This window comes from Acomys russatus, chromosome 12 (assembly GCF_903995435.1).
Source record: "Acomys russatus chromosome 12, mAcoRus1.1, whole genome shotgun sequence".
NCBI lineage: Eukaryota > Metazoa > Chordata > Mammalia > Rodentia > Muridae > Acomys > Acomys russatus.
Window position 1 is genome coordinate 31,769,927 of NC_067148.1, and position 27,325 is coordinate 31,797,251.

At 40.9% G+C, this 27,325-nt stretch overlaps 1 protein-coding gene across 14 annotated transcripts in view; it reads left to right on the plus strand.

Annotated features, from left to right (window-relative positions):
• The window catches only part of Ikzf2 (IKAROS family zinc finger 2), a 143,290-nt gene that overhangs the window by 42,783 nt on the left and 73,182 nt on the right, over positions 1-27,325 (plus strand). Inside the window, exon 1 of one of the 14 annotated variants that reach the window (XM_051154152.1) lies at positions 12,899-13,120. The exons of the other annotated variants lie outside the window; for them this stretch is intronic. The gene's annotated coding sequence lies outside the window, so the exon portion shown is untranslated. Of the gene's footprint in view, positions 1-12,898; positions 13,121-27,325 lie in introns of those variants that run through there. 14 annotated transcript variants of the gene reach the window in all.

A 27,325-nucleotide genomic window follows, 5' to 3' on the forward strand; every position in this document is an offset into this window, starting at 1 on the left:
TTATGTCTCGGTTTCTGATGCATGCTTGCAATCAATAAATGCTGTCTGTGATGGTTTTAAGTGGGATAAACCTCAGTGGTGCAGTGTGTGCCCAGTGTGTGTGTGAGGCCGTGGGTTCAAATCCTAGTGTAACTGCTAAAGAGGTCAGGAGCAGACTGTTTAGCCAGACTCAGCCTATATCCGGTGGCTTGTGCTTGTAATCCCAGCACTTGAGAGGCCGCTGAACAAAGACTGTCTCAAATTTGAGGCCAGTCAAGGCCACAGTATGAGACAATGTCTAGAAGATACAAGTCTAAAACCAATTGTACCACCACTACCACCAAAAACCTCACCAGTTGTATAGAAATCAAGACAGATATTCACATGGGCGGGGGGGGGGGGAACATGGGCTATTTTTATACAATGTGCATCTTTGGCATCTAGAGAGTTTGAAATCTTTACGCATCTTACCACACTTCTGCTTAGTCCGGGACGTGCCGTTGTTGACCTGCTATGCTGCAGTATGATAGTGGTGGTTGCTTGTTTTCGTTAGCATTACAGAGCAGCTGATAAGTACAACTAGATAGTATTAACTTCAAGTGAGAATGCCGAATGTCTGCTCAGATACGGAAAGCAAGAGCCGCAGTGTGCGCTTAGGTGGGTTCCACCGACTAGCAGCTTGAATTATTTAACCGTCCCTCAAATGCGCTCCGTAATCTTAAAAGAGATACTAATATTTGGTTTACACAAGTCACGGTGAAAACTGAAGTGTGTTCAGACATGCCTAACACAGTGTCCTGGACATAAGAGGGACCCAGAACCAGCATTTGTCATTTCGGTACTTGTGTTTAGTGCGACCTGTAATGCTATCACTGGAGGAAGCTGGATGCTAACAAACCAGGATGCAATTTGTTACAGCTTATGTTTGATTTTTCTTGAATAAATAGATGTGATTGATTATAAAATGTTCACTGTTACGATTTTATGCGTGATGGCATTCTCACTTATGGAAAGCCTGTAGTTTTATCTGTTGGAAATCCCTTAAAATAACACGCACGGTGTTTGATAGGAGCAACTGACTACTGTTGCTCTGAAATGTGCAGTCATCTAAAGGATGCATAGCCATCAAATGGAGTAAAATGAAGCTACTGAAAATTACGTGTTGCAAAGAAAACCATGGTGGAAGACATTTCCAGAATATATACATTTAAAAAGTTGTACAAGTTTTTATGGAATGATCTCAGGTTTGTAAGGAAAAAGGCTGCCATATATATGAATATGTTATCCAAAGGGGGAGATGTATACCACTGTATATTTTGTGTTGAGGTTCTTAGTGGTTTTCTTACCTGTACCCTCTTACATCCTCTTGCCGTTATCACTGTGTTTTACAGTGAACAGACATTGCCCCCTTAGCTAGGGAACATGCAGTATACTTGCAAATATTCCTTGAAACGGCATTCGGGATAAATTGCGTAAGTATAAGCACTCCTCTGAAAGAAAAACAGCCCTCCACTATATTAGCCTAGAGGAATCTTATTCCAGAAGAGTAGAAGTTGGCACCTGCAAGCACCCTTGGAACGTGTTCCGATTGAGGGGGGGATTATTTTGGTAAAGTAACACTACCACTGTAGCCTGAAGGCCACGGCAGTGGAATCAGATCTCAGGTCACATGAGTTCAGTTGCTCAGCATGCAGCTCAGCTCTCTGAAATTGTGGGCCACAAGTGGAGTTTCTCAGAAACTCTGATCCCAATGTCTTTCCAAGTGTACAGTCTGCTGTTCGTAACCATAGGGCATAGAGGATGACGGTTGCGGCATAGTATACTAATGTAAGGGAAGTCACGTTGTATACAAGTACAGAAGAGACTGTTAAAACCGTGTAAGAGTTCACTGCACCCTATTCAGGGCACATCACCTGCCTTAGTCTCCATTACATGGCTTACTAGGCGTTATCTAGTGGCCATCAGACAAAGCACTCATCTTGAATGCTTGAAATTTCAGTAACATTTCCACAGTTCAGCTTGTATCCTGAAAATTCATTATGATGTCATTGTTTCTTTCGTAATTTGGTGTTGTAGTCCTGATTATTTATATTTCATTTAATCATAGCTTTAGTACAATCCTTCCTTTTAGGGAAAGAGGGAAGAAGACAGGGAGGGAGGGAGGGAGGGAGGGAGAGACACAGAGGGAGAGAGAGGGAGAGAGAGAGAGAGACAGAGAGACAGAGAGAGAGAGAGAGAGAGAGAGAGAGAGAGAGAGAGAGAGAGAGAGAGAGAGAGAGAGAGAAGCGATCTAGGAAGCAATAAGGAATTGTCCCACGCTTCTCACTTAATAAACTTCCAGTCCTTCCTTTGACATCCCAGTCCAGAAATGCACTGTATTCTACCACATTCCAAAATGTATGTTAATTCTCTAAAAATGTTGTCCACCAGCTCCTAAGACTTTTCTGTTATCTTTCATGGAGTGAGAAACCTGTATTTCGTTTCTTCATTTAAACACACATATCTAGATTGTTTTACATGTGCACATGCATGCAAGTACACGTGTGTGTGCGCGCGCGCATGTGGACACACACACACAGCATGTGAAGGTAGATAGACACTTTTGACAATAACTAGACCAAGATTTACATACTCTTTTTGATAAGTTTTAGCCAAGGTTCTCATGCAGTTGATCAAATACGATCATTTTTCAGCGAAAGAAACATTTAGAAACAATTTTTAGATGCTCATGGAACGTGGAAAATTATGCGTAGGCACAAGTACTTAAAGCAGCGACACGGACACAGTTTGTCAGGGCATCACCAATCCTGCTCTCCAGCAGCCACAGCTGTAAGGTAGGAGACCTTAGGCTGAGCCTTTGGCGTAATACATCTTGCCCAGTTAAGAGGTAATTAGGCTCTTCTCTAAGCCTCAACCTTCTCGTGGACAAGGGTTAGGAAGCTCCTTCTGAGGACCATTATTAGCTTGTCCGGCGTCTTTTGGTGGCCTTCATCTAAGGGAATCCTGAGTATTTCTGAGTCAGCGATGTAGTGTGGCCATCGAAGACTGACTGGGGCTATTGACAAATGGGAGAGTCCTCCTAGCCCTAGCCTCCACTTTGGGATCAATTTAATCTAAAAATGTATGCTTTTCTCCCTTATTGACGTCATGATATGTCTTTTTTTGGGGGGTACCATTTGAAGATTTTCTTCATGAATGCCATAATTTAAACGGAAAATGTAATAGTTATATTATCTAATAGAGATTAAGACTTTATTTTTGTTCTTGTGTCCAAGTGTTACATGTTAATTGCATGTGTGCCTTAATGCGTTCATAGGACTAAATGTGAGAGATAAAAAAGCAGAACTGCTATAATTTGCTTTTAGATTTTTTTTTTCAGGTAGAAAAGGGCTTTTAGATACTTGGTATCAAAAATGGAAAACAGGATGAAGGGATAGCTCAGTGGTAGGTTGTCTAAATGTGTGAGTAATGCCCCAGACCTGTCCCCGAAAGAGAATCTACTAGGAGGAATTATTTTCCTTACGGTAATTAGACCATGATTTTGGGGTTTTGTTGTTGTTATTGTTGTTTTTGTTTTTGTCTTAAATACACATACACAAAATTGGTCTTCTCTTTCTATGCATTTTTTTCAAACCAAAGAAGAAATAAAAAGCATTCTATTAATTTTCTGAACATTTAAATAATTATTTTACATATTTATAGTAGGGCTATTTTTAAAGATAAGTAGTCACTTAGTAGGTTAAGTAAACTTATATCCTAAAAGGAAAAAAAATTATTTTATCCTTATTGCTGTATTTCTGTTTATTAGAATATATTGATTAGAGAAGTTCCAGCAGATCAGTCAGTTACCTTTTGCCTCGGAGATTTTGTTATTTAAAGTAGACAGAAATTAAAAACTATGTAAGGGAAGTTTGTTTGGAAATTCTTAGCTTTTAGAGACAATGACAGAGTAAAGTAAGTTTCCAAATAGTGCTTGGAGAAGCAGGAGCTCCAGGGCTGGCTGCTTCAGAGGGGTCAGGCTGGATGGAGTACCCGCCTGGCAAGACTTATAGTAAAAAGATTTTGTTGTTGTTGTTTTTAAATATTTTAGATGTCCAGGGCTGGATAGGAGGGTTAAATGAGTGCTTGTATTTGCATTTTGATTTGCGCACAGTTTTCTAAGTCTTATAGAAAAAGAAATACCTATGTATATATACACACATATGCACATGTTGTGCATGTATTTGAGTTCCTCCTGGAAGCATTTCATCAAGCAATTTGGGGATGTTTTGAGTGTACCCAAGGTGGTAGCATGTATCCTATAGAGATGAAAGTAGGAGCCAACCTCAGGACTTATGTTGCCCTTAAAATGTGTGTGTGTGTGTGTGTGTGTGTGTGTGTGTGTACACGTGTGTAGAGATGGGGGAGAGGAGAGGAGGCGGACAGAGAGAGTTATGTTGTGCTTTCTTTGCTCTTGTGGTATTCTTCCCCTTCCTCAGACTCTCTGGTGGATTTTTCACTCAAGATGATGTCAGGTTAGGCTCTCCTGGGAGCAGGTAGAAAGGAAAACAGCAAAGGGAAAAAGGACTGGATCTTAAGGCCTGGGAGGAGGGCAGTCTGGGGAACTGGTTTCTATGGGACGCTCATGGGAGAGAGCTTGGCAGCAGAAGTCAAATCTTTTGGGAGGTTCAGGGGAATAGAAGGTGTCTTAGTTAGGGTTTCTATTGTCGTGTTAAAATGCCATTACCAAAAGCGAGTTGGGGAGGAAAGACTTTTTTATTTCATCTTTCACTTCCAGGTCACAGTCCCTCACCTAGGGAAATCTGAGCAGGAGGCTGGAGGCAGGAAGTGAACCAGAGGCTTGGCTTGCTCTTTTATACAAGCCTGAACCACCGACCCAGTGGTGGCATTACCACTGCCCACAATGGGCTGGGCCCTCAAGACTTGCCTCTAGGCCCATTCTATGAGAGTCTCTTTTCAAATGACTCTTGCTCAGGTCAAGTTGACATACAACTGACCGACACAGAGGATCAGGAATTAGATGCTTTAGGTAGTTGTTGCTAATCGAGACAAGGAGAGAGCAAACAAAGAAGAAAGCATCTTTGGGATGCTCTTCCAGTAAATCCAGGGAAGGAAATATTCCAAGACAGAATGAGACAGGAGGAACCCTATTTTCTCAATCACTTCTGCTTATGGCTTCAGTTAGGATCCAGTGTTTGAGGGTCTACATAGTCAGGTGTAACTGGGGCTGGCTGTGGAAATCTGTTTGTGTTTGGGAATGACATTCTGATCGACGCCCTCCCCCTTCCCTAGCCCCCCCTTTTTTTCTCTACAGTCTTATCTGAGTATGGGAACAGGCTGAGGGCTTTATTGCTCCCTGAGTGTTGCATGCTATGTGGATCTTCTAAGGCGTGCCCTTATCAAAGCTGACATCTAAATGCAGAGGAAAATGCAGGGCAAGCTTGTTCTCGTTGAGGTTCCCGTCACCAGACCTTAGCGCTGTGGAACAATGGACACATTACCTGAATTCACTGGGCACGAACAGAGCCCCTGTTCCCATGTGTGTCCTATCAGGGTTTCACATAGTACCCAGCACTGTGAGTACCGTCCCCTGAAAGAAACCCAGCCACCCAACCAAACAAACCTCCCCAGACACCTCCTCCTCAGTCTCTTCCTTTCGTTTTCATGCTTTATAAAATATCTGGGGGGGGGGGGAAGGCTCTGGTTCATACAGTTAGAAAATGTGGAAAAACAAGATTACAAAGTCAGGGTAGAAGAACGAAACCTTCCCTCCACTCAGTAAGATGATGCCTTTGGCCCGAGGCCAGGGACACCTAGGAGAGTTAAGGATGGTGCAGACTGGACTTGTGACAGTTGTGTTAAGGAATGGGCTCCTCTGAATGCCCTGTCTCTCTACCCTGTGGTTTACTGGTGCATTCTGAGTTTTAACTCTTTGTTGGCTGGAAATAGTGTTCCACCAAAGCCTTAAAACCCCAGCAGAAGGGAACTTTAAAAACGCCTGCTGCGTAGTCTAAGATGAAAGCTCACGGGTTCTGCCCTGATTGTACCAACAATGGATCTCCGAGGGTTTGTGATACACGCAGCTGTGGGAGAGTTAGCTCTAGTTGTTTTCTCCCCTTGCCGTTTCTCTATATCGCAAAAGACATGGGAGGTGTGTGGATATCATATGGAAGCAGCATACAGTTCTATCCAAAAGCCATCCCTTGGTCATGCTGCCTATGCGACTGTCATCACTCAATATATTTCAGAATATGATGCTGTTAGCAAAATTTCTGAGTAATTTTAACACTGCCTTATATAGTTATAGCTACATAGTTATAGTTATAACTAAGACAGACTTTTTATGGGATGTCTGAGCTTCATGTATTTCTCCAATAACTGTTTTAAGGTATAACATCACCAACATATTCATGGATATGTTAAAATTGTTCACTCTTTACGTAAACTACCTTTAAATATTATATTGCTATCTTTCCTAATTACACGTTTATGAAGCAAACACTTTTTAAGAGTCGAGTATATGGTTTTGTATCAAGAAGAAATTTTCTTTCACAGAATGGAGGAATAAGTAAGATCTAGGTTCCACGTACTTTTAAGAGAGCCTGCTGAGCTGCGGAGGAGGGGGCCTCTTGCATAGCACACATTTAAGCCCTGTGTTGGATTCTAGACTTTTAATGAAAGTGAACATGGTGGTGTATGCCTTTTATTCCAGCACTTGGGAAGTAGAGGCAGGAGGACTGGAAGCTTGAGTTCATCATCAACTACATAATGAGGCTAGCCTAGACTACATGAGACCCTGTCTCAAAGCACACATCCCGCCTGACCTGCCCTTCATAAGAACAAAAACAAAAAAACAGAAACTCAATGAATTAATAGGCCTAATATAATCTATCACTGGTCACCTTGAACTTACTCATCCATTGGGATACTAAGTTTTCATTAATTGTGTCTCTGTTAGTATGTTGATTTGGTAAACTTGGTTATTTAAATGAGTATCAGTAAGATTTTATTAACCTTTTATAATTGCTTATTAAACTCTCAGTCCAGATGTTGGAGTCTGTCAGCCTGCCTTAGACTCTAATCTAAGTGTTACCATTGGCTGTGCTCTTCAAGAAATCTGTGTCTGTTCTTCACTGTTCGCACAAATGAATAATTAGCTACCTCGTGACTTTGTGTGAATAAGTTGATATCTCTTGGCCATGGTTGCCTATACATATGGCAAGAATACTAAACATTTGCAAAGACTGTTAGAATTAAACAGTATCTCATTTAATCTAAACTTTAGAGCACTGCCATCTTGGTCACCTGCAATATGAGCTTGAGTCCCCAGTTAGTTCCTTGAGTCCAGGGTGTCTGCAAATCTTATATTTCCATTTCAGTGCTTGTCCCACAATGTTCTGCAGAGAAAAATAACTGCAGCGGAGAGAGAGGCTGTTTCTCACACTTGATTCTTTCTGGGTGCCATAAGTGCCTTTTGTGCCCACTGGGGAGCAGGGACTATGACAAGAAAAGTGATGTATCAACAGCACATGCTTATGCAGATTGACTACCATCAACAGTCCCTCTTTCACTGTCATATTTTCATAGCTCATCTAACATTAAGGAGATCTTTATGCATTCTAAATTTTCTGATGAAGTTATCCAAACCCTAACACTGATACATTATTTCCTTTTAAATTTCCATATTGCTTATACATTGGGAACAAGCAAGTTAGCATGCACAAATAGCCTCCAAGCTTATGATGGTGACTTGGGAACTGCCTCATCATGGTTTTTTTTTTTTTTTTTTTTTTCGCCTATGATGGACTCTGGGCCTATTTATTCAGCATTGAAAAGTCTGTCTATAGGCTTTGGCCTTTTCTAATTTCTCTTTGTGCATCAAGAGCTTCCTACCTTTGCTCCAGCTGAAGAAAAGTTAGGCAAACAGATACCTTGACAACTGCCAACAACACCATGCTTGACCTTCCTGGGTACAGAAAGTAGTTGGTATTTCTCAGAACAGGTATCTGTCCCTTATGAAAAACTCAACCCATAAAACCCAATGGAAACACACTATAATAGGGCTGAAGTTGTAAATTAATTAAGGCACATGATTAAAATACATATGTTATATGCAGCTCTTAATTGTGCTTACCAAAACAGTAAAAAAAACAAAAAAACAAAACAAAACAAAAAAAACCTTTAGGTAGCAAATTCAGGTCGATAGCCTGCAAATGGCTTCCTGTTGGCTCACACAGTGACACTGTTCTATATGCCAGTTTTGAATACTAGGCACCTGTCATGGATCAGCGCTCTGAAATGGCAGCCTTATTTGTTAAGGGAGGAGTGACATTATTTCATGTCCTTTAGACAGACCTGAAGTGAGAAAGAAGTGGTAAGAATGTCCCTTTGCACTATAGGTGTGAATGTGCAGTCACCTGTGCTACTGATTTGATGACCATAGCTACTATCATTAGCACCTTAGGTCAAACATGACACAAATTGTACTGTGTTTCAGATATGATGGAGCACAGAGGCTGATTACAAATACCCTGAAAGCCATGAGATTATTGTCATGCAATAACCGATTGTGGTCCTACGTCTTTGGAGACTTTAAAGGTTTTTTCACTTGTGGATGTTAAGCATTTTAATCACTGCATTGCCAAATGAAACTAATTTGGATCCTAACATTGGGTTTTCAATATATGAACCTTTAGGATTATCTGTGTAGGTGGTAGAGCACTTGCAGCTAACCTCATTATGAAGAGAATTCCTGCATTTCTTTCCTTGTGTGTTCTTCCGGAGGATTGGAATATAAGATTCATTTAGACTGTGATGTCTTTTGGGTACTACCTGAGGTGAAATATTCTTAGTGCATCATGTGAGAGGAGAAAAACATATTCCATGTTGGAGAAATAATATGTATTCCTTTCTGGTTTAGAGACTACCTCTTGCCTTTCTTTCCAATCCCGGTTACTCCAGAGAGTTTTCAGTAACCAAGGAAACCATTTTCTAATGTTTTCCTAGACTTTAAAAGATGTATTTATTTTTATTTTATGTGCATTGGTGTTTTGCCTGCATGCATGTTTGTGTGAGGGTGTCAAATCTTGGAGTTACAGACAGTTGTGAGCTGCTCTGTGGGTGCTGGGTATTGTACTTGTGTCCTCCAGAAGAGCAACCTGTGCTCTTAACCACTGAGCCATCTCTCCAGCCCTGTCTGAGATGGTTTTAAGTCAGACTTGAAGATAAAAGACTTATGCATGATAAACCAAATTGAATTAGAATAATATTTTGTCCATCTTAAATTTTTGTACTATATTCTCTTATGGATAGGGAATATAGAAGGTTTTTTTTTGTTTTATTACTATTTGTGTATGTCTATGTGTGCATATGTATGCATTTATGTGTAAGTTGACTCTAATAGGGTTCCACTCTATTTGTAGTGTTTGCTGTTCATTTGCAGTAATGCCAGAGCTGATAAAGTATGCTGCTGAAAGCATTATACTGAATAAAATTTTTGTTTTCCAAAATTAAAGACTAAATATTAATATATATTTTAGGCTTTGGTGTCTTATAATATCAAAGCTTCTCTTTATATAGGTATGCCTCTCACTTTCTTTCCAACCAACCTAAATTAGTAACAATTTGGAACATGTCCCAGATTTTGACTCTATATGCAAACATATGAGGCTGCTTTATTGGTTGTATGTGTAGTTATTCTGTGCTGTTCTATATAGTAAATGGCAACATAGTTGCTTCATTAAATAGCTTTCTAAGACAGTGCATTGCATGTGTATAATTTGAAGAAGCCAATGTGATATATTGGCTGACTTGCCATTGGTTTATATTCTATCTGTAATACTGAGTTATGTTTTTGTTTAAATAAATACCATCACTAAGAGTTTTTAGTTTATTATTCTTATGTGTCACTTCTGATATCAAGGATCCTTTTTAAAATGTAGTTTGCTGTGTTTACGTGTGTGTGTGCCTGAGTGTCTGTACCTGCACCAGATGCATGCAGATGAAGGCCAGAGCAGTGAGTTAAGGATGGAGTCAGGGATGGCAGTGAGCCACTGTGTGGGTACTGAGAATCAAACTCAGGCCTTCTGCAATCGGTGTAAGTGCTTCTAACTGCTGGGCCGTATCGCCAGCCCCTCAAGCATGCTTTAGAAAAAGAGTCCCATGCTACAGCCTGTGGGCTAGAATGTGTTTTTTCCAGTCTGCCTTGACATATATAAAGACGGTGGGGGAAAAAAAAGGTTTAGGAACTTTTGTATAATGTGACATAATAATAGAAATCGAAGGCTTAGGGCTGGAATTGGTCAGATGTTCACTTTCACTGCAGTGCACGAATGTGTTTGTGATAACCTTACAATGTGAAAGATTGGACTTTCCCTGTATAGCACTTGAGGAGTGCTGTTTGAGAGTGCACAGGAGTGAGCTCCGCTCGCCTTTGTTTAGCGTAAACCCTCCAGGTGGAAAGACACACCCATTTTAAACCAAGTGCTCTTGTTGACTTATGTGTAGATAACATTATAGCTTGTGTGAGGAAAACCAAAGTATAAATGGAAGACAAGCTTCGCCGCGTTTGTAGCACAGCTCCTGCATATACACTGACTACTGCTGTGTGTTGGATGCCCACAGTGTGGGTGTATAACAGGGTTTGTTCTCCTAAGTCTGGATTAACCCTATAAAGGCACAGTGGGGTGAGCCACATAGTACCCTCACAGTGAAGGTGTGGAGCCAGCAGCGAAAGGGATTTAAATTAGAGTTCTGGTGGTCATTCAGCTACCAAGCAAAGCAAACATTACGACAGGGCTCATAATATGATTAGGCTTCTGCACTTGTGCCTTTCAAAGAATACCACATGAAGAATCTTCATTGGTACACAGAGGTAAAGCATTTCTTGTTTTAATTAAAAGAAGAATATTTGTTTAGGTTTTATAATGTAATTTAACTGCTCTACATAAATGTTCTTAATTAGTTATTTTAGGTACAAAACATCTTGAAGCTGTTTTTTAAAGACTAATTTATTTTTAATTTGTGTACATTGGTGTTTTGACTACATGTATATGTGTGTAAGGATGTCAGAGTCCCTGGAACAGGGATCACAGACAGTTGTGGGCTGCCATGTGAGTGCTGGGAATGGAATCTGGGTCCTCTGGAAGAGCAACCAGTTAACCGTTCTTAACCCCTGAGCTTCCTGAAGCTGTTTTATGTAGCTAAGTTGAGTTGCATTAGTAAGTTAAGATTCTAAATTGATCATGTAATGAATAATGTCTTTTACAGGTTTGCCTCAAACGTCTCCAAGGACCATTTATATTTCTTGGGAAATGAGTTGCAGGTTCTAAAGAGAAGCCTCAGAGTCTTCTCTGGTTGTTGCGACACCCCTTCCTACTAATAATGACTGGGGAACAACATGGAAAAAGGAGTTTATGAAGCGCCCGTTTCCACACCAGAGTTAACTGTCCTATAGTAGCTTTGCATCAAGATGGGGTTAACATTTTAACATTGCCTCCCTCTTTATCATGTTCCTGTTCATCCCGTAGCATGCTAGTGCACTGGTGCACATGGGCCTTTGACGTCCTTATCTGCATTCTGTCACTGTGGAGATCTGCTACCATTAGCACCGGTAGTTTTAAGTGATGTACAGCCTCAGAGTAACACCATTGTGCTGCCTTTTCACCATTAAGTGGCTGAGCCAAATAGAAGCCTCTGCAGACTGGTTTTAGTCTGTTCGTAACCACCCCCTGTGTACAGCTTCCCGGTGACTGATTTTTCCACATTTAATTTAACAGTCTTCTTTGGACATGCGTTTTGGTGATTTTCAGCTATTTATATTACATACCTGTTTACTGCAAGCAACAAACAACTACACGTTTAAGTGTCCTAGCCAAATTACCTCTCATGATAAATTCATCAAAGTGGAAGCCATTCAGCTAAGTCATTGTAAAGATTTTGGTATTTTGAAATTACCCTTCCGGGTTTTTGTGTCACTTAATAATCTCTCTGGGAATATGTGTGTCTGTTGTCACAGACATGCTCCTTTTACTTGTATTATTTTTACTTAGAATGAAGGATCTCAGGAATTTGTGATATTTAAATTTCAGAGATTCTGTAGGGGTTTGTAATTTTATTTGCACACACTTACGAAACTGAAAAGTGATAGGCTTGATTGTTTTCTTCTGAGCTTCGTCAAGGGAATTAAATAAGTGCCAAGTGTATGTCTGCCTTCGGTGAGCACACACAGTTCTTTCATACTTGACAGTCGTTCTGTGATGACATCTCTGTCTTCCAGATGGGAAAGCCAGGGGTTCAGAGGTGAAGTAACTTGTGCTAGTGGGATGGTAAAGCTTGGAATTAACAGTCTCCCCAAATTCTGCGGACCACATGCAGTTTTCTTGTTTTGCACGTTGCTCCTTTCTTTTGTGGAAGAAGTTGGGGATTTGTTAATTTTGTCTGTTAGGGCGGGAGATGATGTTTGAGGTGCACATGTTTGTTTTAGTAACAGGAGGAAAGAGATTACATAATGGTTTTGATATTTTTTTTTTTTAATGTGCCATGCTCTGACATCAGGAACCGGTGAGAGGTTAAAGAGGAAAGGTGAAGTATTTGCAAATCTTCAGTGTTGGGTTTGTTTGAGGCTTCGTCATATACGTGCTGATCATGATCTTTAGGATGTTAGTACAGGTGGAATATGTGCTCACAGTACCACACTACTTAAGGCGGAAGGCATCTCGCTGGGAGTTAGATAAGATGTCCTTTCTAAGTTGTATCTTTCCTCCTGTGGATGTAGACACTTGCCTTCCAGAAGACATGCAGGAGGCACTAAAGTATTTCCTCCTCCTCCTCGCACTTCTTTAGTTGCCTCTGTGAAGAGGAGAGAGGTAAAGGAGGCCAAAGAGGGTTAATGGTAGGTAGACAGGGGAATGTATGGGTCCCTATGCTCTTAAGAACCTCATCAGTGTACAGGAAAACGCAGTCTGTTTACTGCACACTTTCCTTCTGTAAAATTATATAATTTCATTACTGATACCTCACTGGATTTGTATTTTGTCTTCATGTGATAAACTATGCTGCTGATCATGTTCTTCTGCCTGATCGACTCGGAGCTGAGTTTAAAGATTGAGAATAAGGACTGTCCCGGGCACGACTAGAAGAGGTAACTGACTCCAGGCTTCTCCGCTGCCCTTCAGGGGACAGGATAATGGAGAAACAAGTGCCTGCATGTGTTGGATTTTGTTAGTTGGATCCAGCCCCAGCCAAGAGACACCCGAGGTCACGGCAACACCTTGGAAGGCTGGAAAGCGGGAAATGGAGCAGCTGAGCCAATCCCCAGACAAACAGGTTTTAACCAGGACAAGAGTAAGAGAATGCTTGGCTTGGGCACTCTTTGCCCATCGCCTCAGGCGGTGTGGTTCTGTTTGTATTTGTTTCTCTGATGTTTGCTTGTTTTTATGGAGATGCATTTCCCCTTACATATGACGAAGATAATGACTGATTTTTACATTTTACTTTGATTATGCCATTGTTGTTTGTTTTCTTCAGTGTAAAAACAGCAACAACAAAGGTTTAGAAATTAAGGGAGCCTGTTGGAAGGACCATGGCATTAGTAAGGGAGAATAAGTGTCGCCGATCAGCATTTTGTGTAAGTGCAAATTAGGTGGGGTAGCGTCTTCAAAACTGACTTTAATTCTAGATTAAGTAATATCAGACATTTAAATGTTCTGTGACACTGTAGTCAAAGTTTCTTATGGCTTGTTGTTGTTTTGACTTTTCTTGCTTTTGTTCGTTTGCTTGGTTTTTGTTTTGTTTCATTTGGGCTTGGTTTTGATTTTTTGAGACACAGTTTCTCTGTGTTAGCCTTGGCTGTCCTGGACTCATTTTGTAGACCAGGCTGGCCTTCAGCTCCCAGCGATCCACCTGCCTCTGCCTCCCCGAGTGCTGGGCTCACAGGCCTGAGCCACCACGCCCGGCTTCTTATGACTCTTAACAGCACAATCCTAGATTCTCGCTTCTGAACCTGTGTGGCACAACCCCTTTGGCAAACTCTATCTCCAAAAGTGTTTACATTACAATTCATAACAGTAGCAGAGCCACAGTTATGGGTATCAACAGGAGCAACTGTATTAAAGGGCACAGCACTAGGAAGACTGAGAACCACTGTCCTAAAGGCTCATTTCTGAACATTTTTTAAGTTACTCCATTCACGTGTTACTTACAAATAGACTCATTCTCAACTGTGAACAAGAGGATCCCCTGGGGATGCTGTGAAACAATGCTCAGGCCTCACCTCATACCAGTTTTTTGAAGATCTCTTCTCGTTAGACCTGAGCATTTGTTCTGCTTCTGTAACTTCTTTGGATTGTCATGGTGCATTTTTAAGGCCCAGAACCATGGATTCCAGCTGGGCTTACTTCTGTGGTCATATTAGGTTAATCTGCGCCTACTAACTCTTCTAATCTTCCTCGCGAGGTCTGCTGATTTTTCTCAATATTGAAATGGTGAAATGTCTTTAAAATGGATGCACTCAGATAATGCTCTACCGTTAATAGACTAGAAGGGTGTTTGGCAGTGGATATTGTAATTTCGTGATTATATCATATTGTACCAATGTTTAATTGTAAATTAATATTTATCCTTAAGTATGTACTGATGGCCCATTGACAGTGAAGAGACAGCGAGTCTTTTTGATTGACACCCCTATATGCTGTGGCTGCACAGATATCCTCTGTAGCTCATTAGCCTCTGGGAAAGAAATCCTGCTTCTCATCATGAGCAAAGCAGTTGGGACTGAAAGAGTTTGCTAATTAATTGAATTTTATTGCCATAGAATCTCCGGAGTATAACCTCAACAGTCCCCTGAATAGCTCATGTGCATACAGACACCATGCGAACCTGTCTGCCTTCTACAAAAAGTGTAAAATTAGAGACTCGAGAGATGGTGCAAGTGCTCACGGGACTGCCTGTCTCCCTGTACCTACATTGGGTAGATCTGACATCTCTCTGGCCTCTTTGGCAACTCTTCGCACATGCGCACTGTTCCCCACACACATATGAGTTTGAAAACCATAACCTTTAAAGATATTATATTAGGAACTAATCAGGGATTTAAGTTGTAAAGGTAAACAGAAAAACAGCCCTGTGAACATATCTGTTAAAGGATATGTTACGACGTTACATAGTAATACTTGTTTAACCATGGAGTTTATGTGTATTTTATTTATTTGGTAATTATGGAAAAGATAAAATTTTACTTGAATGTTTTAGAATCATGACTCGCTAATAAAATTATTTAAAATATCATATGCCAGTCTTTTATTGTGTTCCCAGCTACCAGGAGAAACTGGAACAATGGACAGTACAAAGCCATATGCATATGTTTTTCTCATGTGTATTTATCTGCATACACAGTATCTTCCTGCATATCCAGCATTTCAGTTGAAGGAAGCTCTTTGTAGCTTCTCTTTAGCCAAGCAGATGGATCACTAGCACCATTGCTGATGTGCTTTGGGCACTGTGATGCAAAACCAAAGGTTACTTGGGCATAAGTACTGCAGAAGTATGACGGTCCATGTAATAATTAAGATAGTGAGCGGTTAAGAGGCAGTTACATCTTCAGAAGATTCATGTCCTGGGAGGTATGGAGCAGGACAGTGTAAGATTAACCATATTTCTCAGAACCATTTACAGTTTAAAGCTTACAATTTCTTTACATAGGGAATTTTCCATTTACTATTTCACATTATGGTTGGCTGACCTAAAATAATTAAAACATTGGCTTTCAGATTAGGAGATGTATCAGTATTAGTTTTCCTTATTAATGTGATTGCTTCTAACTATTGCATGATTTTGAGAGCCACTATGATCACCTCTAACATCTAGAGTGATTCTTCAGTTGTATTAATTAACACAGTAAGTCAATTTTTGGACGCTGTTGCATATTCACCATGTTATCCTTTCATTTTTAAAAAAATAAAGGCAAAATTAGTTTTGTTTTTCAGTGATGAGTAAGTTAACATTTTCATAAAGTGTTTTAATTGCAGGAGTTAATGAACCACATAACAAACTCATCCATATGCAGTACCTTAAAAGATAAAGAATAAATGTTCCCCTCTATTTGTGATCATAAAAATGTACAAAAGATAGACCATGTCTCAAACACGCATGCTATTAAAAATTACTATTCTGAGATTGTCTTAAATCAATAATGTGTTCATTTTTTAACATGACCCTATACTAATATACCAATAATATTGATACTTTTAGGCATCAGTAACATAAATGCAAATTGATGCCTTCTTTTAGATATAAATTGGTATCTGTACATTGTTGCATTTAATGAGTCTCCTTTTAATTATCTGATCTTGGAAACTAATAAAAATATAAGCAGAGGTTTATGCTTGTCAGATATTAGAATGGTCACAACTTCTTGCTTATTGTCATTTGCTTGTCATACCTTTGTCACATCCGTTACCCTTATGGAGGTAGCTATCACTGATGCTGAGGTGTGTTTCAAGCAAACAGACAAAACCAAAAGTAGATCCGGTTTTGATATCTAATCTGTTATTCTGTGTCCTGTTATTGTAGAATTAAGCCATAATTATTGTGAGTTACTGTTGAACAGTATGTATTGATTCCAGACCTTTTGTTGTTTTGTAGTATTTTGCAAGGCTTGTGTTTCTTTGGGGTTTATTTTATTTATCTCCCATGACCTCTTGGATGTGTTTATTCTTCTCTTTAGAATGAAGTATACCTTCTGGTATTCTTTGTAGAGCTCGTTTAGTGGTCATAAATACCACTAATCTGTTAGTATCATGGAAAGCGTTCTTTCGCCTTTAGTTTTAGTATATAGTTTGCTGGGTGTAGTAGTCTGCGTTCACAGTTGTTGTCATCCAAGACTTGAAGTTCATCTCTCCAGGCCTCTCTTGTTTTAAAAAATTCTGTCAAGAATCAGGTGTTATCCTGATGGGCTTGCCTTTATAAATTACTTGGTCTTTCTCTCTTGCAGCTTTATTTTGTACCTTTCTTTTGTTTGAGACAGAATTTCTCTGTGTAGCCTTGACTGTCCTAGAATCACTTTGTAGACCAGGCTGTCCTTGAATTTACAGAGATCTGCCTCCCTAAGTGCTGGGATTAAAGGCATGTGCCACTACTGTGCCTGGCTTTTCGTACTGTTCTTTACTGTGTGTGAGGAGTTTCTTTTCTGGTCTTGGGTGTTTGGAGTCCTGTGAGCCTTCTGAGCCCAGATGAGCAGCATCTCATTCTCTGGCTGTGAGGTATTTTCTTCTTTGCTTTTACTAGAAATACCTTCTGGCTTTTGCTATGGTAGTCATCGCCTTCTTCTGTGCCCATAATCTGAAGGTTAAATCTCTTGATGGTATGCTGTAGCTCACTTTTATTTGTCGTCGACCTTAAGTGAGTGAGCCAGCTCGTCTACCTTGCTGTTTCGTCTGATTCTGTTTTATCCATTCTGTAGGTGAGACTTTATACTGAGGTCTTCATTTGGCCTCTTTAGTATTTTATCTCCAATGGCGTTCACTTTCATATCTCCTTTGAGGTGTTGGGAAATACTTAACAATCTAGCCAAGTGTGGGAGTGCGTGCCTATAATCCCAGCACTCGGGAGACAGAGGCAGGTGGATCGCTGTGAGTTTGAGGCCAGTCTGGTCTACAAAGAGAGTCCAGGACAGCCAAGGCTACACAGAGAAACCCTGTCTCAGAAAACAAAACAAAAAATGAATAAACAAAAACCATTACAATCATTCTTTTTAATTGTTTGAATGTTCTTCTAGGTCGTTTTCATTAAGTGTCATTCATGTAGGACTAGTAATTTGTGGAGGAGATACGTTGCCCTGGTTTTTCAGGTCACTTCTGTTCCACAGTGTTGTTTTGTTTGTTTCTTTGTTTTTGTTTTTGTTTTTTTTTAATTCTGTTTTTTTATCCCTCCCTCCCTCCTTCCCTCCCTCTCTTCCTTCCTCCCTCCTTCCCTCCCTCTCTTCCTTCCTCCCTCCTTCCTTCTCTTCCTCCCTCTCTTTCTCCCTCCATTCCTCCCTCTCTCCCTTCCTTGCTTGCTTTCTGTCACTTTGTCCTTCCAGTGGGAGCGCTTACAATACTCAGAAGAGGAAAAAGTATTAGTACTGTTGAAATGCCTGTCTGCCTCAGTGGGGCTGCCATGGGTGGACCTAAGCAAGCAAAGCCAGGGTCTCCTTGTTGGAGGGGCCCGCACAGTCCGGGCTCCCGGAACTGCTATTTGGGATGAGTGCAGGAAGCTGTGGGTCAGTGCCTAGAATGTGCTTCCTAGGGGCCGAAGGGAGCCTAAGCAGAAGAAACCAGGGCCCCTACTTGCAGCAAGCAGTGGGGGGCAGGAAGCCTATATAGGAAATTTGCAGGTGGCATAGGCAGACCTCAGACAAAGGTCTATGAGTAAATATTATGGATACAACATTAGTAGAAATTATTTGGGGAGACAGTATGTAAGTAAATTATGGTGTTCCCATAAGGCAAAATATTATATAGTATTTTAAAGTTATGCTTTAGGATATTTTAGAGGAAAAAATTGTATTTATAGTATAGTATATATGTGTATATGATATATAGACATATATGCATATCTATAGTTTATTAATAAATACAGTCTCAACATTCTTTGAAAAGATACAACATATCATGACAGGAACATGTCACATAGACTCACATGCTTTGTTTCATGGCTGACTAGGCAAAACATAGTGGCGAGATATAACTAAAGATAATATATCCTCAAGGATCCACTACTAGTGCCCCACCTCCTCCAGGTTTGGCCCCACCTCCAGAAGTTTCCAGACCTTCTCTGAATAGTATCACTAGTTGGAGACAAAGCATTCAGAACACAGGCCTGTGCGGGCCATTTTGGATTCCAACCGTTAACACTTGATAACATGTGAAGCGTCTGGGCATGCTTGGGTGTTAGTCTGCATAGATCTCCTTAGGCCAGTTTTGTGTAATCAGGTGTTGTTACACTGATAATCATGAAGAAAAGAGGGAGGAGGAACAACAGCAAGGTTTATACATTCATAGATCCGGGATTGTGGAGGGGCAGGCTCGGTTTGTGATTAGGCATTCTGAAGATTCAAAGACATTTCTTGAGCCGATCTTCTGCATCTGTTTGGCTGTGAAGTGGCTGTCACGTGAAATCTGTACCCAGTTCAAGGTATGGTATTCTCTTAATCAGATCAGAGATCCCGTACCCTCAGCCAGTAGGTGTAGCATTTTTCTTTTAGCTCTTCGTTTTGTATATCTTCCTGAGTAGTTCTTGTATTTCTTTTGTAAGTATACTGAGTTCTTGTGGACTCTCATATTGAGAGGTTACTGTCACTAGGCAATGGGCTGCTTGTGACTGTCAACTATAATTAAGGACAGATCAAATAAAGTAGTGTTGTGTGTGTGTGTGTGTGTGTGTGTGTGTGTGTGTGTGTGTGTGTGTGTTTTAAACACTCTAGGTCAGTGGTTCTGAACCTATGGGTTGCTATCCTTTTGGGGCTTAATGTACACATTTAATATATATTTACTTAAATATTTACATTTTTGTAGGAATTTCAAGTCTTCAAGACCATTGAACCTGCGCCCCTCACCCCTCATCCATTTTATGGGTACCTTGATGCCCAAAATGCTGTCAAAGACCAGACAGCCTAGCGAACCCCTTGCATCTCAGCCTCCATCTTCTCTTAGAACTTCTCTCAGACCACCAGGGGCTCAGCCTCTTTCTGGAAGGAGCTGTATCAAATTCCCTTTCTTGTAGATCTCGGAAGAACTACAGAGTTTCATCCTTAGTGCAATGAAAAAGAGTTTAAAGAAGTTTGCACAATGAGTTGGTAGACTTTTATTTATTTAGAGGCTGTGAAGAGGAGAGAGCGAGTTTTAGACTTAGGAAGAGGACTTTTCTGTATCAATTCAGTAGCTTCCTTAGCTAGGCTAATATAGGTCAGCTGCTCTGAGATGAGGGCACTTTCTGACTTCTTGGAGATGCAGTTATGTTTTACAGTGTAAAACTGGCCCCTGGACAGAAATCAGCTCGCATAAAATAGCCAGCACTTTTTGAGAGAGGAAGAGCAGATGCCTGGTCTCTGTTAGGTTCAGAGCTGTATGACACTGATTGTGTTCCAGTCTCCATCAAGGAGATTACTGAAATAAAATTACCTTGAGGACAGAATGGGGGAAGCCAGGCCAGGAACAGGCAATCAGAAGAACTGTATTGTTCCTGGTCCTGATGCTGGAAAGATGTGTTGGTGCTGTGACGGGTCCTGATTGTACAAAGAGCAGTAGATCATGGCAGTGCAAACAGAGATAGAGGACTCTTTACTGAGAAGGTCACCAAGGAAACTTGGGTCAGCAAACTCTTAGGGCTCTAGGGAGATAGGATGGTACCATTCCAGAGGGTGCTAGCATTGTGGAGTGATAAAAGGTCCTGAGACTAGCCAAGTGCCAGCATTTCCTGCCTCTCCCTCTGGTGTGCTCTGTAGAGTTCACTGTGCGTGCTTGCTTATCTGAAATTTGGTCTTAAAATGTAGACCTCTGACATCCTTCTTCTTCTTTGAAATATTTTCAAGCTGTTCTCAGGATAGTTTCTTGCACAGTCTGCATCTCCTTTGAAGCTCCTGAGATACATCTAACCCGAGTCTGTGTTAATTTCCTGCTGCTACCAGATCAAGTGTGCGCCCAGCTTTTTATGGTTGGCTGGCTGTGCTTTTTGGCTTGTCAATTCATTATGTTCATCTTTACCTTCTTATTTATGTACCATTTTCCGTATGTTTTTGTGTCCAAACTTAACATTTTTTGTAAAGACATCAGCCCTGGTAAAGGTAGGATCCTTCCTGCTCCAGCGTGGTCATATCATACCTTAATTGATTGTATTTGCAGTTTTATAAAACCCTAATTTTGAACTCTCTTGGTAAAACAGGATGATGTCATCCAGTTCAGTGTATAATTCAGGGTAAGGCCAGGGCATCAAAGTGTGAATGCCAAAGTAAATGAGCTCAGGCCAGCATCACTAAAATGACATGTTTGTTTAGTGTACAGTAGAATAAGCTAGGCGTGGTGGCTCACGCCTTTAATCCCAGCACTCAGGAGGCAGAGGCAGGCGGATCTCTGTGAGTTCGAGGCCAGCCTGGTCTACAAAGCTAGCCTAGGACAGCCGGGGCTACAAGAGAAACACTGTCTGGAAAAAGAAGGAAAGAAGGAAGGAAGGAAAAAAGAAAGAAAGAAAGCTTAGACGAAGGAAAGGATTTCCTTTCATCCCTATAGGTCAAGCCTACATATTCCAAATAAAACCCAGGAACTTTATGGAGTGGAATCTGGTAGTCTCTTGCTGTTCCCCGACAGGTCTGAGAGACATGCATTCTCCCTCCTAGCACTGTTTCTAATGACTGAGAAATCACTGTCACCTAAGACCTGTCGATCTGCTTGGCATGCGGCTTAATTTTTCTCCTCCAAATCCCAAGTTTCTTCCTCTCCTGCCTGGGAAGCCCATCCTGAAATTCAAAGCCAGTGCTGCCATCTAGGATGCCATGTGTGGTGCTGGGTTTCTTCTGCCAAGTGTTTCATGGGGGCTGGGTCTTCGCGTCCTAGGACATGCGTGTCTCTTGACCAGTTTCTGCTCATATCTTTATTCGGGAATTCATTTCTTATGAAACAGTTCTATAACTTTTGATCCTCCATTTTACACGCCAAGCATTTAACCTTAAGCAAACAGTCTGATGAAGAACAAATGATAGGTTGTATTTTCTTCTCCATACTAAGAATTAGTTAACATGGGCTCAGTTGCCTCCCCTGCCTTACCTTTGAGAACAAAGCTTGCCACACACATAGGCTGTGACTAACAACATTGAGCATCCGGGCTAACGAGTGAAGACTCATTTGGGGGAAAACAAATCTGCCAGCCAAATTTTTATAGTTATACAAAGGATTAGATATATTAATGTAATAATTACTAGTAATTATAAATTTTGTGCATTTGGTGTACTTGAGTAGCAGCAAGGCCATTAGTGTGGCTTTGGTGGTTTGAAGGAGGGTAAGGACAGTATCATAGTGGATGATCTGTGTATCAAAGGGCTAAGCCCAGTACTTGGGAAGTGTCAGCCAGGTAGTATATGGGAAGTCCCGCTGGAATATGAATACGATCTGAGCAATCCAGCTAGATTAGAGTTGTGAGGAGGGTAGGAGTAGTCTAGGGCCCAGCATCTTGAGTTTGTTTATTTGTTTTATTTTTATTTTATTATTATTTATTTATTTATTTGGTTTTTTTTTTGAGACAGAGTTTCTCTGTGTAGCTTTGGCTGTCCTAGACTCACTTTGTAGACTAGGCTGGCCTCGAACTCACAGTGATCTGCCTGGCTCTGCCTCCCGAGTGCTGGGATTAAAGGCATGTGCCACCATGCCCAGCTTATATTTTTTAATTAAAAACATTGTGTGTGTCTGTGTGGAGATATGTGCATCTAAGTGCAGGTGCTCGTAGAGGCCCAAGTAGGGTATCGGATTGGTGGAGCTGGTGTGACAGGTGGTTGCACCTGGTATAGATGCTGAGAGCTAAACTCGGGTCCTCTTGAAGAACAGTTAGCACTCTGAACTACAGACCCATATCTTTGGCCCCATGCCCAGCTTCTTAAATTGAATATAGCGTTCTTAAGAAATGTGGCGACAGCATTTGAGAAATGGCTCAGGTGTACAAGCGTGGGGGCCAGAAGTTAGATATAACATCCATTTAATAAGTCAACTGTTTCCCAAACACTTCTAACTCCAGATTTAAGAGATTTTTATGCCCTCTTCTGACATCTGTGTGCATAGTTGCATACACATGCACATATACACATCACACACACACACACACACACTTTTTAAAAACAGTTTTTAAATGTGTAACAATGAAAAACTAGTTCAAAGTCAAATGTGTAATGTATCCTGGGTGCTTCTGGGGTGTGGCATGAAGTGACTCTACTACAGCCTTGCTACTGAACACGCAGCATGCCCACTGCATTCTGCATAGCCCTCACACTGTGCTGCCTGGAACACTTCAGCTCCACTTCGAGCGTATAACACATTAGGAATCACTTTTCCTTTGCATACCATATTTTCTACTCCTAAAAACCAAGAGTTCAAATTAGCAGAGCTTTGGGTTGCACTGTTAGCTGTTTGATTTTAAAAGTTGCTTTTTAAGTTGCTGATAGAAGTTTCAGTAAAAATTGCTCAATGGATTTTTGTTTTAAGACTAACACAGAGTTCCCAACAGTTTATCTAATGGCCCTAGGCGTATTTCTGCCATTCCGTATGCCATAGTTATTAAGGTGGTGTTTCTAGCATTGTTGATCCTAAAATCTAAATATTGCTATGATTACTTTTCTGTTACTGTGATAAAACATCATGACCAAGCCAGCTCATAAAAGGAAGCTTTGAATCAGTCTTACACTTTCAGAGGTTTAGAGTACATGATGGCAGTGTGGCTGTGGGAACATCTGAGAGCTCACATCTGAATTGGTGAGCAGGAGTTTGAGAGGCACACCGGGAATGGCTCCAGGCTTTTGAAACCTCAAAGACTTCCTGAGGTACATCACAACTTCAATCGGTCTTGAACACTTCCACCAACCTGGGACTGAGTAGTCAAAAGGATGAGTTTTGGGGGACTATTTTCATTCAAACCACCAGAGTGGGTCAACTCTGAAAAATGTGGAAGATGCTCTATGTTTCTGTTCTATGTTTCGTAGCATTACATATTCAGCCAAGACGTTATCCTTTATCAAAAACTGCACAATAAGCATATCCACTTTATTAGTGTATGAATTTTCTTTTATTTTTAACAAAAGGTAAAATTATCTATATACCAAAATTGTTTTTAAAGTAGCTCTATTATTTATTTTCACTAAATATTTGATTCCTTTGATGTGACTATATATCTGAGTTAATGTCAACATTTCTTTCTTAAAGATGGGGTGCAGAGTAGAAAAACTTTAAGCATCACTAGTCTAGATCCTGGTCTTTTGGATTAGAGATGGCCCGTGAAGAGGAAAAGGAAGCATCAGCAATGGCTGGTGGGTTTTAGCATCACTAACCCAGTGAATAGTCATGTGACTTCCTGAGTGGAGTAGAGAAGGGTGGCCTTGAAGATTGATAGGAATAACTCTATTTGAAGTAGATGGTTTTAAGATTCATTTCTAGAAGAGTCATGCAGATGAGTGTTTCTAGTCAAGTGTCTGAGCCAAAGGATTACAGAGTCGGATCGCTCTTGCAGAGTGTGGCCATTGGGAAACGCCTTCACACTATGGTGGAGGACCAGGGCTGCCAGGAGGTTTTACGACTTGACATCCTCTTGTGCAAGTCACCATATACTCCTTGTTTCTCTGGATTGTTTTGAAGATTAAAGTAGATAATGTTGGTGAATCTCTGACAGAGCCTGACATGCAATTAGCACCCAATAAGTATCTTCAATTGTTCTTTTTTTATTATTATTGTTGTTGTTGGCAAAAGGAGTATTATTTTTAAGCTGAGATGAAATATTTTGGAATGTAATTAGGGTTTGGGCCGATTAATGATAATGGACAGCCTTTTACAGACACATACGGACACAGCTGCACACATTTATCTTACTTGAATGGCACTGTTGCCTTCATGGAAGTATTAGAACATTCAAGTTCTGTAAATATGTGGGAGCTTAATGATTCATCATTATGTTTGGTGTTTTGAGGTAGTGTTTGTGACCTCTTAAGTAGGATCTACCATACTTTATGCAAATCAAGGTTCCCACAGAAATAATGAGTCAAAATGCAGTCAACAGGTCATCTTTGGATTGCTGTTTTCTTCTCTATTGTACTTGGGCTATTCTGTAGGTCGAGTTCCTCAACTTTTGATTTTGCTCATGTTTTTTCCACCGATGAGACTTTTCCTTAACCCCTTGCCTTAAAAGTTAAGATGACTATTTTCAATAGGCCCATATTCTGGAATGTTTGTTTTGTCTTGTTTTGTTCGTAGAGTCAAGGTATACTGCAGGACCTTCAGAGTCCCCCTTAAGGAGCAAAGGCCAGATCACTTAAGAAAACCACAGTCTCTTTGCCAATAGTGTTGGACCTGGAGGAAAGCCAGCCACAGCCAGTATAAAGTTAGATTCCATTCCCTCAGCATAATAGTTAATAAGAGTTGATTGATAGGGATGTGAGGGGTACCCTTTGCCCCTTCCCCCGCCCCCCCATTCCACACTAACCTCTCTAGGGAATATGCCATTCCTTTCCCCATTCCTAAAATTCTTTCCCTGAGCACAGCCAGGGGCTGCTGAGCTTGTGCTGTGTAAGTGGACTAGAGGGGTCTTTCTGGAAGAACTGATAGTCCTGGTGCTGCCTATTTAAACAACCAGCCACCTCTAGATGTCTTTAGGAATGCAGAAGAAAGCTTCCTCTGTTCAATGTTTATATGCGAACAATCATCGAAGTCCTGTCCCTGCCCTGCATTATCCCAGGTAATCAGACTCACGTCTCCTCTTCTAGCCAGATGGGAAATACAGAATTCTTTCAATGAGCTTAGTGGTGGTAAAAAGTAAATTGGTTCCATTTGCAGTTTCTGCGCTCCCACCCCCACCTCTTTTTTGGATCAGGTATTTGTAGGCTATGAGCTATTCAAACAGTTACAGCATTCCAGGAATTCTTTTCCTGAATTCTGCATGCTCACATTTGGAGTTACACTTAAATAGTGAGAAATATGTCTGGCTGTGCAATCCACTAGTGTAGTGTTTATGTGAAAACTCAAAAGCATTTTCCGGCGACTAAGTACTTGGTTGTGGAAGCCTACCCCAGGTCTAAGCAGCCTTAGGGTGCCGTGGGTAGTTTAGGGTAGCAATTCTTTACCCTACATCTCACCACTACAGAGCCACTTGCTACCTTTTAATCACCTCCTTCTCAAGTTTAAGAACTTGGCCTGAGTGAAGCCGGAAAGTCTCCACATTTTCCAGTGAGTTGGGTCCATCTCTTCTGGAGATCTTGACACCTATCATTAACAAGTCTGCAGACTCCTTAAGAAAATGGAGCGAGGAGACCTGCGCCCCCTGAACGTATATAATAAAGCATAACCAGGCTGTAACGGACGATAAGATAGTTCTAAATAGAGTGCATTGTGCTGTCTGGCCGGCTGACCCAACATCTTGTCACCTCCTTTCTTCTACAGATTATGTTGTGGTTTCAGGTGTTTTTCCCAGGTCAGTTTCCCTGTCATTAATGCTGCAACACCTCTGCTGAGCAGATATCTACTCTCCTGTTCTTTTATTACAGCACCATGTAACCAGCACTGGCCACTCTCAGGGGCTGACACTGTTTGTAAATAAGGCTTTAAAAATAGTCTCTGGGATAAGAATATGGAGAATAATGCCCTACATTCTAGTTTTGAACAGAGCTTCATCTTAGTGGGTTCACTCTTAACTGAGTCAATGCGAATGTTAATATGTTAATATCTGTGCCATTCAGCCTCTGTTGATTCCAGTGTTATTCCTCACTGTACTAATAAATGACAGCGTGTGTCCAACCTATGTAATAACACATGTATTCTAACAGTATTCAGTTCCTGTCTCCAGTGTCCTTTTAACAATGGCAAATTCTTACCCTAAGATTTTAAAATGATTACCGTCGTTTTCTAAGAATTTTTATGAAAACGGAAAAAGATGATTTGGGAAAGGATTCAGTTTGATTCAGTAAACATTCTCAAGTGTTGCTGTGTGCTGGTCTCTGAGTTAAGTGTTTGGAAAACAGAATGAATGGACTTGTCCTTGGGTCACAGTGTACAGTATGATAGAGCCAGTGGGATCATTTCATGCCCCTTACAATTGGGGTGTAGAGTTGTTCTTCTGTGAGAAGCCATTAGTTTTGCCAGGATTGCGCAGAAAGGGTTATTATCCTAGGAAATCACATTGGGTTGGGATCGTAAATGATGGGAGCTGGAAATGAGGACAAATGGGGACATCCAATGAGAAGGAGTGCCGCACAAGCAGACTGAGAGTGGTGTATGCTGGGGAAACGGGATTGCTGCAAAGTGGCACAGTATGACTTCCACCCAGGTCAATGTTATTCCTGTCAGAGAAGGCTGGGTGATGTTTTGATGCATATAGAAGGCCTGAAGGGAATGCTGGGACTGTGGAGTCAAACTCATGTTAAGCACGTTAGAAAATTTTTACAGAAGATAAATTAGGGTTTTGTTTGGTTTGGTTTTGTTTTTTTAAAGGTGTGTGTGTGTGTGTGTGTATGTTTGTACATGGATTGTCCATGGAGATCAGAAGATGGTGTCAGATCCCCTAGAGCTGCTATTACAGGAAGTTCTGAACTCCCTGAACTAGGTGTTGAGAAATGACTTTGGGCCCTCTGGAA